This window comes from Giraffa tippelskirchi, chromosome 10 (genome assembly GCF_054371585.1).
Source record: "Giraffa tippelskirchi isolate mGirTip1 chromosome 10, T2T-mGirTip1v1.2.pri, whole genome shotgun sequence".
Taxonomy (NCBI): domain Eukaryota; kingdom Metazoa; phylum Chordata; class Mammalia; order Artiodactyla; family Giraffidae; genus Giraffa; species Giraffa tippelskirchi.
In genome coordinates, this window is record NC_137284.1 from 46,638,137 (window position 1) to 46,654,405 (window position 16,269).

Consider the following 16,269-nt stretch of genomic DNA (forward strand, 5'->3'; position numbering starts at 1 on the left):
TGAATTCTTTACTGCGGAGCCACCAGGGAAGACTGGTAGTATAATTGCAATTACTCAATTAATCACTTAATTTGTAAGAAGCTGTACCAATGAATGCCACGATGATTCATGTTGTCACAAAGTTCCCAAAACAGTAGAAATGTGTATATGTATGGCCAATTCACTTTGCCATACAGCAGAAATTAATGCAACATTGTAAATCAACTCTACTCCAATTTAAAAATTAATTGTAAAAAAGAAGTTTGAAATCCATTGATGACTATGGAAATTTCTCAGTGTAACTTTCCATCTTAATCTAACTTGCACAATATCTGTTACAATCCCTCTATATTTCAAATGACTCCTTAAACTTCTTCTAGCAAACATGAATTTTCTTTGACAAAAAAAAAGTTCCCAAAACAAGTTTTTGATGTCAGCAGTAATATAAGAATGTATTGAGTATCACCTCAATGGGAGTGTTGAGCTAGTCATCAGAGACTGAACAGGAGACAGTCCATGTTCTCAGGAAGCTCACTGCCTAGGGTTGGGAGTAGACTGAGAAGAGATCAGTAAGTAGATCATTCAAAGTCAGGTGATGAGAGTCATCCAGGAGAGGGAGGGACAGGATGCTGCAGGGGCACATGAGAGGGACATGCCCGAGGCAGTGGAGATAATGGGTGTAATGAACAACAGAGCAAGCTGGATGAACAGTGTGTCCACCTGGAGTGAGAGAGGAGAGGAGAGAAGTCAGAGAGGCAGACTTAGGCTGGATCTTGATGTGGGTTTGGTGAGGCAGGTAGAAAAGTCAGTGTTTATTCCTAGGAGGCATCCAAGGGATATTATGTAGAAAAGTGAAACTATTCTTACGGAGAATGAATTGGAGGGGAGTGAGACAGAAGGCAAGCTCCTGTCATACTCCAGGAGGGAGAAGACAAGAATGATAGGCTACAGAGAAGAATATGAACCATAACAAATTAATGTATCTCAGAACTTGGGGGGACACATGTGCACCTGTGGCTAATTCATGTCAATGTATGGCAAAAACCACCACAGTACTGTAACTATCCTCCAATTAAAATTAATTAATTAATTAAAAAAAGAAAACAATTATGCCAGTATATTTGAAATACTGGTATATTCGAAATTTTAAAGCTTTAGAAAAAAATTCTAAATAAGCAAAACTGACTAAAATAAAACCAAACAGAAACGGACTCCCCTGGTGGTCCAGTGGTTAAGACTCTGCACTTTCACCACAGGGGATGTGGGTTCGATCCCTGTTTAGGGAACTATGATCATATATGCAGTGCAGCTAAAAATAAATAAATAAAACAGAAAAACCTCAATGGTCCTTTAACTATTACAAAAACAGATTCAGTATTTAATATTCTTCCCATGAAGAAAACAAAAGATCCAAATGGTTTTAAGGTGAGCTCTACAAAACATTCAAAGTATAAAGAATTCCAATCTTAAAAAAAAAAAAACTCTTTCAAAGAACAGAAAACAAGGAACACCCATTAATTCATTTTTATGAGATTATACACTTGATAACAAAACCAAACAAGAAAAAAAATACATATCAATCTCACTCTTGAAATGAAGATAAAACTCCTAAAGTAGATATAAGCAAAATAAATCTACCATCATATAAACAGAGACCATCAACAGCACGATGCATCAATAAACTTTGGTCTATTTATACCCTGGGACACAATGGAGCAGTGATCAAACCCATCCCCCTGCCATGGAAGTGCAGTGTCTTAACCACTGGACCACCCGGGTAAGTCCCTACGGTATATATTTTTATGATACAAAAGTGTTTGCTTAGTCTGCTTGAATTTATAAGTATTTTCCTTTGTAACTTATGCCCTTTGTTTCTTAGTTAAGGATACAAAGATCACCCAGAGATCATACAGATATTCTATATATTCTTCTAAATGTTTTCAAGATTAGCTTTTCATAAGCAGATTTTAATCTACCTGGAATTTATTCTTTAATGGATTGACATTTTCCAATATTTTCCCTTTGGATATTAATAATCATATTTGAGCCCCACGTATTGAATATTCATCCTTCCTCCACCAATTTTTAAATTGCCGTATGGTTGACATTAATTCAGTCAATACAGAACACTTCTTGTATTGAGGGATCACAAGGATCCCTCAAATTGCCTTCTGTAGTCCCTACCTTCTTTCCACTCACCCCACCTCTTCTTTAATACCAGGCAATTACTGATCTGTAATCTTTGCATTTCTAGAATATTATATACAGTTCCGGCAGAGAGCGCAGTGAGAAGCGGATGGCGGCCTTCAATCCGGCGCGCTCCAGGTCCTCTGGCCTCCGGTGGGCAGGTGAATTAGGGGCCCCCAGGCCGGGACCTCCTGCGGGCGGGCGAACCGGGGGCCCCTGGGCCGGGACCCCCGGTGGGTAGGTTAACTGGGAGCGCACTCACTCGGACAGCTTGGGCTGTATCTTGCGGGGCCTCAGAGCTCTCACCACCGCCACCCACTGGAAGCCGCAGCAAACCTCACCCTCACCTAATGGCGGCCGCTCAGAGTCCGGGTCTCGCTGACCAACCACCCGGTTTCTTGACCCAGGGCTGCAGGGCTTAGGCCAAGCCTCTGCCAGGAACCCACGCGGATCGGGTACCTGAGGTGACCGCTCACCGCGTGGGGGCTGACAAAAGGCTTTCACGACCCAGAAAGTGAGCGGAGCCGCATTGGGTGACGGGTAGAAATTAACGCTTCAGCAGTTGGTGGTGATTCTACCAAGACCTTGACGTCGAAAGATACTAATAGAAATGATGGAATAACTTACCATGCAGCCAATAGTTACTGACCATTGCCCTTTGGGAAGATTTACTCTCTATTTATAGAAAGCCTGTGTCTATAATATGAAAAAGCTGCTCTCAACTTTCCCCTCAACCTTTCAAAAGAAAACTGTATCTAGGCCTTCTAGAGGCAAACAGGTTGCTAAAGTATGATAAAGTCAAGTTAGAAAATCACCTATCTTGTAAATGCCCCCCCCCCTCTTTTAAACCATAGAAAAGACATGTCTTCTGGAAATGATGTTTCTAAATGGAGTTGTTTGACCACCTCTAGAAGTGACCTCAGGAGCCCCCAAGGTCCACATTTGTCCAGTGGGTTAGAAGACATGGAATGGATGACAGTGAGGAAGTAAAACTGGTTCTAGGGCAGACTGGCCATCCTTACAAGATATTTCCATATTATAACCATTGTTTTGTGTGTGCATTTTATTCCTCACTACTGTATAAATATAGTTGACAATAAGTCAGTACTTTTTGGCAATATCTAGTCTTTCTAAATGTTCTGAAGTCCTGGTATATGTTAAAACTACAAGTAGTAAAAAGACATTTTGTAAACATCTTTATGTTAAAATTCCTTTGAAATATTGTTGGCTGGGGGCAGGGGTTGGGGGGGTGGAGGGGGGGCCAAACCATCTCTGAACATTGCATTTTATCTATGCACTGGTTGAAGGTTGGGGGTGGTGGGGGAAGAAGGAAGTGCAAAGAGCTCTGTGCCTGAGTGTTTATAGTGGGGCAAGACTAAGCACTATGTTTTTTATGTTTGTGCATTTTATTTCACTTTGCTGTGTATATAGTGCATATAAAGGACAAGTGAGTCCTAATTTACAACATTTAGTCTTTCTAGATGTTAAAGAGATTGCTAATGTAAGACAGAAATAGAGTTAGTAAATTAATACATTTTGTACATTTTGTGTGAAAATTTCCAGGAAGATTGTCTTCTGAAAAATTGAGCTTTATTCCCCTCTGGGTTGGTGGAGGGGGGAGAGATGGGAAGGGGGTTGGTCTTAGGCTAGAATGCCTGTAGTTTGAAGACATTTTCAGAATATAACTGTTTCATGTGTGCAGTTTATTCAAGACTGCTTTGTATATAGTGGACAAATGAAGTCCTTATTTGAAACATATAGTCCATCTAGGTGTTTAGAAGTGCCTGACATAGGTTAAATGTAGAAGTCATAAAATATCATTTTGTATCTTTTTGCTCAAATTCATAGGAACTATTGTCTTTGGGAGTGTTGAATGTTAAACCACCTCCATGAACAAGTATACTGTTGTCTGTATTTGTTCTGTGGTTTGGAGGAGGTCGGAGAGAAAGAACTGCAAAAGGTAATATGCTACTGTGTTCGTACCTGGACATATTCAGACCAAACTATTTTCTGCATTTTCTTTTTTTAAGTCTCTTTTTCCTTTTTTTTTAAACCAGTGAAACTAAAACAGCCCCAAACCACCTCCCCATCCCCCCCCCCACAACAGCCAAGAAAGCTCTCCCAGATCAAAAAGCCAATTTCAGATGATGTTTCAAGACCAGACTACTTGACAGTATTCTTTTAAACTGGATTGAGAGCAGCGAGGCGTTTTCGCCCAGCCGCCCCTCACCCGGCCCCCTCCCTGCAGATGCAGAAACTGGTGCGGGCCGCCCGCAAGGGCACCAAGGACGGGCTGGAGAAGCCCAAGGCCGCCGTGAAGCGGGGCGCTCCTTCATCAGGACCAAATCCTTCATCTCTGCTGGTGCGTCTCCTCACTGGGTCCCCTGCGGCTGCGCACGGGGTGGGGGAGCTCTCTCCCCGCGGGAGGAAGTGGGGGCATTCTCGCAGGCGGTAGATTTCGCAACCCCACCCCCCCAACCGGCTCCTCCCAGCAGTTGGGTGACGGGGGTCCCTCGCTGTCCCTCCCGGAGCCCCTGGGTTCTCAGCATGGTCGTTCATCATAGAACCATTTTCTGCATGTTATATGCATTTTGTTTGGTGGTGTATATAATGGACAAATGAGTCCTAATTTTGCAACACCTAGTTTCCAGATTGAAGGCAGGAGGAGAAGGGGATGACAGAGGATGAGATGGTTGGATGGCATCACCGACTGAATGGACATGAGTTTGAGCAAACTCCAGGAGGTGGTGAAGGACAGGGAAGCCTGGCATGCTGCAGTCCATGGGGTCACAAAGAGTCGGACACTACTGAGTGACTAAACAAAAACAAAGTCTGCTTTTGTAAACATCTTTTTATTAAAATTCCTGTGAAATATTGTTGTTTGAGGGGAGTGGCCAAACCACCTCTTTGAACACTGCACTGTATTTGTGCACTGGTTGAAGGTTGGGGCTGAATGAGGTTGCCAGTGAAAGGCAAAGTAGTCAGTAAAAAAATTAGCACATTTTAAGAATTTTAAGCACATTTTGTACACATTGTGTGGAAATTCATAGGCCAGCTTGTCTTCTGTAAATGACTTTTGGATATGAATTTGTTCAGTCGCCTCTAGGCATTACACATGCCTGTATGTGTCCACTTGATTGGTAGTGGAGAGAGGAAGTGAGGGAGGGAATCATTCAAGCCAAACTGGTCATATTGAGAAGATACCCTAAAGCTCAGACGGTAAAGCATCTGCCTACAATGCGAGAGACCCAGGTTCAATCCCTGGGTCGGGAAGATCTCTTAGAGAAGGAAATGGCAACCCACTCTAGTATTCTTGCCTGGAAAATCCCATGGATGGAGGAATCTGGTGGGCTACAGTCCACGGGGTCGCAAAGAGTCAGACACGACTAAGCAACTTCACTTTCTTTCTTTCTTTTCTGGATGATAAGCACTGTTACGTGCCTCCTCTTGTGCTCACGCTCAGTCGTGTCCGACTCTTTGTGACTTTTTGGACTATAGCCCACCAGGCTCCTCTGTCCATGGGATTTTTCAGGCAAGAAAACTGGAGTGGGTTGCCACTTTCTCCTCCAGAGGATCTTCCTGACCCAGGGATCAAACCCACATCTCCTATGTCTCCTGCATTGCAGGTGGATTCCTTACCTGATGAACTACTGGAGAAGCCCTCAAATAATTATTATTTCTTGTCTTGTTCAAGACTTAGATGGGTGAAAGTTTATTTAGCAGTGCTGTGTACATAGCAGACAAGTATCTAGTCTACTTTTACAAGTATCTAATAAAAGACAATATCTAGTTTTTTAGATATTTAGAAGTGCTTAATGTGTTTAAAAGTAGAAGTAGTAGAATAATGCTTCTTGTAAACTTTTAAAAACTGATGGGAAATACTGTCTTTGTAAATGGGATTGTTAAACCTCCTCTCTACACAGTACACGCTGTGCTTGTCCATTGGGTTGAGGAAGGTAGGCGGGAAGATTGCAAAGATGTTTTGCTAGTGTGTCCTAGAAACCTTTCAACTTATCCATTGCTCTATGTGTTACATGTATCTCATTTACCTTGACTGTATATATTAATGTATGTACTGGACAGATGGGTCCCAATTTTACAATAGCTAGTCTCTAGATACTAAAGAGGTTGCCAATGTACGATAAAGTGAAGTGAAAGTTGCTCAGCCATGTCCGACTCTTTGTGACCCCATGGACTATCCATGGAATTCTCCAGGCCGGAATATTGGAGTGGGTAGCATTTCCCTTCTCCAGGGGATCTTCCCAACCCAGGGATCGAACCCAGGTCTCCCGCATTGCAGGCGGATTCTTTACCAGCTGAGCCACAAGGGAAGCCCAATGTATGATTAAAGTGGAGTTAATAAATTAATATGTTTTGTATACTTTGTGTTATAATTCATTGAAAGGCTGTCTTCTGAAAAGGAAATTGTAAATCACATCTAAGTGAAACATGTGAGTGTACGCCGCCCACTGTTGGATGCATGGCAAATAGGAGGAATTGGGAGAAATGAAGGGTTCTAAGCTAGAATATTCCTTCATAGAAGACACTTTCGGATATATCCATTGTTATACACGTGTAGTTTATTCAATACACACATGTGTATACAGTGGACAAATAAGTCCTTACTGGAAACATCTAGGTTTTCTAGATGTATAAAAGTATACGGCCTATGTTGAAAGTAGAGTTAAAGTAACACCTTTTAAGTATTTTTTCTGTTAATTCATAGGAATGGTTGTATTTGGGGAGTGGAATTGTTGAGTAAACTCTCCAAGAAAAGTAAGTTCATTGGGTGGTGGGGAAGCAGGGGCAGGGAAGGAAGTACGGAGAGAAGGGTTCTGTACCCATCAGTCTTTAGACAAGTTCAGACTATCTAACCATTATTCTGTTTATGCATTTTAGTTAATACTGCAGTGCTTTAATCATAATTCTGCCAATATCTTTATCTAGAAGCCTGTTGCCATTTTTGTACTTGCTGAAATTTTTGTTGCTAAGAAAGTAGGATTACATTTTTTACCTTCCAGATTGAATTGGTATAGTATATTCTTAGTTATCAAAATACTCCTAGCCTTGGAACTTTGAAATGGTAAATATTCATGATGTGTGAAAAACACAATACATAACTGTATGGTCATCCAGATCATTGCATCTATCAGTGGTTCATTTCTTTTTATTGCTGTGTAGTATTCCATGGTATTGATATACTATAGTTTGTTTACCTATTCACCCACTGAAGGGCATGTGGGTTGGTTTTTTTTTTTTGGATGTTATGAGTAAAGCTGCTAAAAACATTCAGGTTTCCATGTGAAAACAAGTCTTCACGTCTCTGGGATAAATGCCTAGGTGTACAACTTCTGGGTTGTACAGCAGTTACATATTTAATTTTTTAAGAAACTGCCTGTGACCATACTGTTTTACATTCTCACTCCCAGTATAGGAGTGTTCCAGTTTATCTGAATTCTTACCAGCATTTCATGTTGTCAAATTTTTTATTTTTTTAAAAAAGCTATTCTGTGGCACTGAAACATGTATATTATCATATGTGAAACGAATGTCCAGTCCAGGTTCAATGCAAGAGACAGGGTGCTCTGGGCTGGTGCACTGGGATGACCCAGAGGGATGGGATGGGGAGGGAGGTGGGAGGGAGGCTCAGGATGGGGAACACATGTACATCCGTGGTGGATCCATGTCAATGTATGGCAAAACCACTACAATATTGTAAAGTAATTAGCCTCCAATTAAAATAAATAAATTTATGTTAAAAAATTTTATAAAAGCTATTCTGATACATATGTAATAATGTCTGATTGTGACTTTAACTTGCATTTCCCTAACAGCTAGAGATATTAAGCCCATTTTCATGTACCTATTTACCACATGTGTATCCTCTTTAGTGAAATATCTGTTCAGCTCTTTTGTTCATTTTCTAAGTGGATTGTTTTTTTTAATTGTTGACTGTTTTGTTCTTAATATAAATCCTGGTCCTTTATCAGATACATGGTTTGTAAATATTTTCTCCCATTGATCTAGGTACTAATATTACAGTTTTCGCTATATAAGTCTTATATCAGGTGGACTGGTTCCTTTTACTCTATTTTCAAAATTGTTTTAAATATTCTGTGGCTTATACCTTTTGATATAAATTTTAGAATAATCTTATTTAATTTATAAAAATAAAACTTTGCAAGAATTTTGAGTGAAATAGATCTATAGATCAATTTGGGCCCAGCTTTATGCCCCACTTGTCTCCTAAAATATTGAAATCAGAGGACCCTTGACTGAGAAATCAGAGCAGCACAAATAAAAATACCTAAAAAACATCATCAGGCAATGAGATAGACCAGCCGCATCTCCTTAAAATTAAGCTCACACCTCTTTTCCTTAAATATGAACAACAACCAACAAGGATCACCATAAATCTTAGAAAAGTCTTTATCATGAAATATCATGACATAAACAAGACAGAAAACAGTAATTCAAAAAGAATTGAGACAAGGCAAGGGAAAGAACCCCTCCCCCCAACTCTATTTATATGCTCAAAGATAGAAGATGTTGCATCTGAAAACCAGGGACAGATTGCTTTAAAAAATAATAAATTAAGGAACAAAAAATATCTCAGAAAAAAAAAAAAAGAGAAAGAGTAAAAATGAAACTACCTAGAGAATTGGAATGTAAGTTCAGGTAAATGTCCCAGAAAATAAGGCAAATGGACAAAGAGGGAAAAACAGTAAGTCTAATATCTGAATAATACATACATACAACTTTTTAAAAATTATAAATAAAAATTAAAACTTAAAAATATCTTTTTGTTAAAATTCTATAATCTCTAACATAGTTTTCGATATTCTTCACAAAATTACCCATTCTAACCTATCCCCTAGAGCCATACTATAGTTAAGAAGGCTTTTTAAAATCAGTCTGGGATTGATTAATTCATTCATCTATTCATTAATGGAATAAAATATACTAAATTTCCACTACATGCCAGAAGTAATGTGGGGCACAGCACAGAGAGGAAACATACATCTATACAACCTAAAATTTTGTTTCCATTATTTAAAAAAAATTTTAAAACAATAAAATAAACACTCTGATAAAACTATATTCACAAGATCCTACAGAAGCACAGAAGTACTGCATCTAACCTAGAAAATGGTAGAAACTGCCAACAAATGCTTTAAGGAAGAAATGGAGATTCAAAGGAGTTTCCATGGTCAACTATGTGTTAACAACCAAAAGGAGAAAAAGGATGCTTCAGATAGAAAGAAGAGCATTGACAAAAGATGTGAAATGATAGGTGAGCACACATTCACTTATTTACCCATTCAAGTAACAATGGTTGAGTCCTAATCACATGTTAGATGTTAGACCTTAGAGTGGTAAAGTCAATGTCCCTTCCCTAAAAGGAGTCTAACCTGCCAATAATGAGAAGCATAAGAGAGGAACATCAAAGTTAGACTCAGATGTCAAGATAGATTTCCTAAATGAAGATGACCATGAAGAATAAGTAAGAAGTAACCAGGTATCACATTAAAAAAAGACACAAAAGAATACATGACAAGATGCAGATGATTAAGACAATAGATACACAAAGAAGGACCAAGTTTAAAATGAAGGAAAGAATGTAAGGTAACAAATACACCATAGCAGTATTTTCAAACATCATTAGAAAATAAATTAGAAAACAATTCAAGTGGCAAGGATCTTGAAAATCATTCTCAAACACACAGGAAAATAAATAGATGAAAGTGGCTGGAGTAAAAGTAGGTGAACAGAAATAACTATCATTCATGAAAAAGAGGACAGAACAAAAAGGCAAGAACCAACAGTAAATGATATAACAGAAGAAAATTTTTCCTATAATGAAAAAGGATCTAAATCTGTACAATAAAAATGGCCACTATGTGCCAAGAAAAATGGCCACCATGTGCCAAGAAAAAAGAGACTGATATATAGAAACAACATTGGAAAACTCTTGAGATAAAAAATAAAGACTTCCATCAGCAGCCAGGCAGAACAAATGTGTTATCTACCAAAGAAGAGCCAAAAAAAAAGCCAGCCTGAGAGGTCTATGAGCAACACTGTATGCCAAACTTTGTGGAGAAAAAAATTCTGAGGCTTGAGAGGGAAAATTTGTGTCTCAGGAACTTCATACCCAAATAAGCCATTCACTGTTTATGTGTGAAGTCAAGAGAAAAACATTTTCATATATAGAAGGATTCATAAAGTATAAGACCCACAACTTTTTCCTGAAATGAAGAAAGCTATAAAGTCTTACTACTTGAAGTGTGGTCCACAGAGAAGCAGCATTGACATCACCTGGGAATTCATTAGAAATGAAAACTCCTGGGCCTCACTCCAGACCTACTGAATCAAAGTTTATATTTTAACTAGATCCCTAGGTGATTCATATGTACATTAAAATTCCAGAAGCACAGCTCAAAACATATCCCTGCCAACAAAGTGATGATTCAGAAAGAAGAACTGAAAGTACTGACAATGAACATTGAAATAATATATGTACACAAACTCAATTAAGTTTCAATGATGGTTTGAAATATGATTATGAAAGAAAAGATAAAAAGGGGATAAATGCTGCCAAGAAATTGAGTATAAGATCCCAAATTATAATAACAAAATCCAACTGAGTGGAAATAAAGAAGAAAAGCATAGAACATGCATTGACGTACAAATAAAGAGAGACTAGTATTTTATTATTGGCATTGATAGTTATAAAGCAATTATTAAAGTATGATTTTCAAATATCTTAAACTTAATCATCAGAAATATAGAAACAGAATGGCTCAGCAAGTAAAGAATCTGCCTGCAATGCAGGAGACACAGGAGACTTGGGTTCAATCTCTGGGTCAGGAAGATCCCCTGGAGAATGAAATGGCACCCCACTCAAGTATACTTACTTGCCTCTGTCCTATAGACAGAGGAGCCTGGTGGGCTACAATACAATGTGTCACAAAGAATCAGACATGACTGAGAAACTAAGCATATATATATATAATTTTGAAATTACCAGAGTTCAGCAAAATAAAAGAAAGAATGAAAGATTTTAAATAGAGAAGGTCATCCAAGCACATATATTGAACTCTCTCCCTCTTATAACTGCCTAGTGAAATAACCAACAAAGCATATTAATACATTAACATCTCTACATCATAGCTAAAAATTCATAGAGGCTATACACAAGCCAGAAATTTCAATATACATATGAATAAGACTGAATTAAAGGATGGTACACGTGTGGGGCCACCCAAGACGGATGGGTCATGGTGGAGAGGTTTGACAGAATGTGGTCCACTGGAGAAGGGCATGGCAAACCACTTCAGTATTCTTGCCTTGAGAACCCCATGAACCGTATGAAAAGGCAAAAAGATAGGACACTGAAAGATGAACTCCCCAGGTCAGTAGGTGCCCAATATGCTACTGGAGATCAGTGGAGAAATAACTCCAGAAAGAATGATGGGATGGAGCCAAAGCAAAAATGATACCCAGCTGTGGATTTGACTGGTGATAGAAGCAAAGTCCGATGCTGTAAAGAGCAATATTGCATAGGAACCTGGAATGTTAGGTCCATGAATCAAGGCAAATTGGAAGTGGTCAAACAGGAGATGGCAAGAGTGAACGTCGACATTCTAGGAATCAGCGAACTAAGATGGACTGGAATGGGTGAATTTAACTCAGATGACCATTATATCTACTACTGTGGGCAAGAATCCCTTAGAAGAAATGGAGTAGCCATCATGGTCAACAAAAGAGTCCGAAAGGCAGTACTTGGATGCAATCTCAAAAACGATAGAATGATCTCTGTTCGTTTCCAAGGCAAACCATTCAATATCACAGTAATCCAAGTCTATGCCTCGACCAGTAACGCCGAAGAAGCTGAAGTTGAACAGTTCTATGAAGACCTACAAGACCTTCTAGAACTAACACCCAAAAAAGATGTCCTTTTCATTCTAGAGGACTGGAATGCAAAAGTAGGAAGTCAAGAAACACCTGGCATAACAGGCAAATTTGGCCTTGGAGTACAGAATGAAGCAGGGCAAAGGCTAATAGAGTTTTGCCAAGAGAACGCACTGGTCATAGCAAACACCCTCTTCCAACAACATAAGAGAAGACTCTACACGTGGACATCACCAGATGGTCAACACCAAAATCAGATTGATTCTATTCTTTGCAGCCAAAGATGGAGAAGCTCTATACAGTCAGCAAAAACAAGACCGGGAGCAGACTGTGGCTCAGATCATAAACTGCTTATTGCCAAATTAAGACTTACATTGAAGAAAGTAGGGAAAACCACTAATCCATTCAGGTATGACCTAGATCAAATCCCTTATGAGTATACAGCAGAAGTGACAAATAGATTTAAGGGACTAGATCTGACAGACAGAGTGCCTGATGAACTATGGACAGAGGTTCGTGACATTGTACAGGAGACAGGGATCGAGACAATCCCCATGGAAAAGAAATGCAAAAAAGCAAAATGGCTGTCTGAGGAGGCCTTACAGATAGCTGGGAAGAGAAGAGAAGCAAAAAGCAAAGGAGAAAAGGGAAGATATTCCCATCTGAATGCAGAGTTCCAAAGAATCGCAAAGAGAGATAAGAAGGCCTTCCTCAGCGATCAGTGCAAAGAAATAGAGGAAAACAACAGATTGGGAAAGACTAGAGATCTCTTCAGGAAAATTAGAGATACCAAAGGAACATTTAATGCAAAGATAGGCTCGATAAAGGACAGAAATGGTATGGACCTAACAGAAGCAGAAGATATTAAGAAGAGGTGGAAAGAATACACAGAAGAACTGTACAAAAAAGATTTTCACAACCCAGATAATCACGATGGTGTGATCACTCACCTAGAGCCAGACATCCTGGAATGTGAAGTTAAGTGGGCCTTAGAAAGCATCGCTACGAACAAAGCTAGTGGAGGTGATGGAATTCCAGTTGAGCTATTTCAAATCCTCAAAGGTGATGCTGTGAAAGTGCTGCACTCGATATGCCAGCAAATTTGGAAAACTCAGCAGTGGCCACAGGACTGGAAAAGGTCAGTTTTCGTTCCAATCCCAAAGAAAGGCAATGCCAAAGAATGCTCAAACTACCGCACAATTGCACTCATCTCACATGCTAGTAAAGTAATGCTCAAAATTCTCCAAGCCAGGCTTCAGCAATACGTGAACCGTGAACTTCCAGATGTTCAAGCTGGTTTTAGAAAAGGCAGAGGAACCAGAGATCAAATTGCCAACATCCGATGGATCGTCAGAAAAGCAAGAGAGTTCCAGAAAAACATCTATTTCTGCTTTATTGACTATGCCAAAGCCTTTGACTGTGTGGATCACAATAAACCGTGGAAAATTCTGAAAGAGATGGGAATACCAGACCATCTGACCTGTCTCTTGAGAAACCTGTATGCAGGTCAGGAAGCAACAGTTAGAACTGGACATGGAACAACAGACTGGTTCCAAATAGGAAAAGGAGTAGGTCAAGGCTGTATATTGTCACCCTGCTTATTTAACTTATATGCAGAGTACATCATGAGAAACGCTGGGATGGAAGAAACACAAGCTGGAATCAAGATTGCCAGGAGAAATATCAATAACCTCAGATATGCGGATGACACCACCCTTATGGCAGAAAATGAAGAAGAACTAAAGAGCCTCTTGATGAAGATGAAAGAGGAGAGTGAAAAAGTTGGCTTAAAGCTCAACGTTCAGAAAGCTAAGATCATGGCATCTGGTCCCATCACTTCATGGGAAATAGATGGGGAAACAGTGGAAACAGTGTCAGACTTTATTTTTGGGGGCTCCAGAATCACTGCTGATAGTGACTGCAGCCATGAAATTAAAAGACGCTTACTCCTTGGAAGGAAGGTTATGGCCAACCTAGATAGCATATTGAAAAGCAGAGACATTACTTTGCCAACAAAAGTCCGTCTAGTCAAGGCTATGGTTTTTCCAGTGGTCATGTATGGATGTGAGAGTTGGACAGTGAAGAAAGCTGAGTGCCACAGAATTGATGCTTTTGAACTGTGGTGTTGGAGAAGACTCTTGAGAGTCCCTTGGACTGCAAGGAGATCCAATCAGTCCATCCTAAAGGAGATCAATCCTGGGTATTCATTGGAAGGTCTGATGATGAGGCTGAAACTCCAATACTTTGGCCACCTCATGTGAGGGGTTGACTCATTGGAAAAGACCCTGATGCTGGGTAGGATAGGGGGTGGGAGGAGAAGGGGACGATAGAGGATGAGATGGTTGGATGGCATCACTGACTCGATGGACATGGGTTTGGGTAGACTCCGGGAGTTGGTGATGGACAGAGAGGCCTGGCGTGCTGCAATTCATGGGGTCGCAAAGAGTCAGACACGACTGAGCGACTGAACTGAACTGAATGTTTCCCATGGAAATCAACAGTAAATAACCATGTTACTTGATTAACATTTTGCCTTTTAATACTTTTTTTGTAACAAAATAAGGGGCATCCTGGTGCTGCTTTCCATTATCTTCATCTGCAAAAGGAAATGAAGGATCAGAGGGATTAAGTACCTCGCCCAAGGCTACAAGCTGAAAAGTTGCTCAGCTGGAATTTTAACCCAGAGAATCCTATTTCTAATCCATATACTTCATACTTCTCCACTCAATAGCATAAATTCTATAAAATAGCACCAATGGGGTCAAAGAAAGACATTAACACTGTCTTCTCTTCTGATCTTTTAAAAAATCAAATTAGATGAGGTGTAAAAAAGGTAAAAAGAAAAATAAAACAGGTGTCTTGCTGTTACCTGTTCTTCAGAGTGGTTGTACCAATGTACAAATTACATCAAAAGGTTATAAAAGTTTCCAAGGCCTCATCCCTACAACATAGGATATTGCCAGATTTTAAGAATTTCACCATTCTAATAGCTATCATGATTGAAAAATAAATGCATTTCCTTGATTACATTCACATCTAATGAGTCTGCCACAGTTTAGTCATACTAGAAACGTATTTCTCCCTCCAACATCACACCTTCCTCTCAACCACGTTTGTCTTTTCTGAAAAAACCAAGAGATGTTGAGCCTTTATAATTACTGCCACCACTCAAAATCCACAGTGACTGTTATCACTCAAAATCACTGCAAACTATTTCAAGAGACTTTACAAATACTTTCTTTTTGGAAAAATTTTTTTAAATTCTATTGAACCATTTACCCTCTCTCCCAAGACTATAATAAATATCACCATAGCCAAATCATTGTGTACAATATTAATAATTTCCCTCTGAATCAATTCATAAAGATAGCACTTTTGGGTCAAAGGATATGATGATTTTCCAAGGTGTAATTATCTTTAAAACTCTTGATACATACGCCAAGTTGTACGCCAATGGAGGGTATCAATTCAGGGGTATATGAGTGTATCCTGACAGTCAGTCGTCAGCTGGACAAAACTGTATTTGGCCTTGTCAACCAGACTACTGTGTGACTCATCACAGATATCTTCCTAAAGTGCATAAGCCATTTACAGAAGTCAAATTATTTCCCCATTCTGGCAGGCATTAAAAACATTAAGAGGACCAATGTCTCACCATCAGCTTTTAAACTTGACCTTTTCTTCATCCATTACCACCTACTCTTTCCTACTTCCTATATCTGACATTTGATTTGTTAGTCTCTTGGAAACTTAGCTAACTTCCAGGCTTTGACTTCCCTGACCTCCCCAGTGTTGGCATGAAAATTATGCAGATTCAGCTCACAAGTATGTTTCCAATATCACCTGAAGTGGAATATGATCTGCAGTACATTTACTATTATGTGTAAGTTCTAAACACAACTGTTCACTTTTTCAATTACTGTATCTGAAATAGCCTTGGCAGGTAGGGCCAAAATCATATAGAAATGAGGAAACTGCAACAAGCTGATGAGCTGAGTCTGTTGAGGTGGCTCAGTGATAGGTGAGCTCGCCCCTCTCCCTGCCAACTAGGTCTCAGTGGTATTTCCTCCAGGTTTACACCTGGGACAGCTCCAAAATGTCTAAGAATAGTCTACAGTCCCTCCCTGACAGGCACTAGACTCAGAGCAAACTTCTATTTCCACATCTGAGCAACCCTCACTAAACATCCCA

At 39.6% G+C, this 16,269-nt stretch overlaps 2 long non-coding RNA genes across 2 annotated transcripts in view; both read right to left on the bottom strand.

Moving 5' to 3' along the window:
• LOC145524798 (uncharacterized) overlaps positions 1-16,269 on the bottom strand; it is a 90,955-nt gene that overhangs the window by 68,208 nt on the left and 6,478 nt on the right. The window lies entirely within an intron of this gene.
• LOC145524799 (uncharacterized) lies at positions 1,329-2,676 on the bottom strand. The gene is made up of 2 exons (XR_014067856.1): positions 2,514-2,676; positions 1,329-2,382 (listed from the first exon to the last, which is right to left on the bottom strand). It is a non-coding gene; the product is annotated as an uncharacterized LOC145524799 (long non-coding RNA).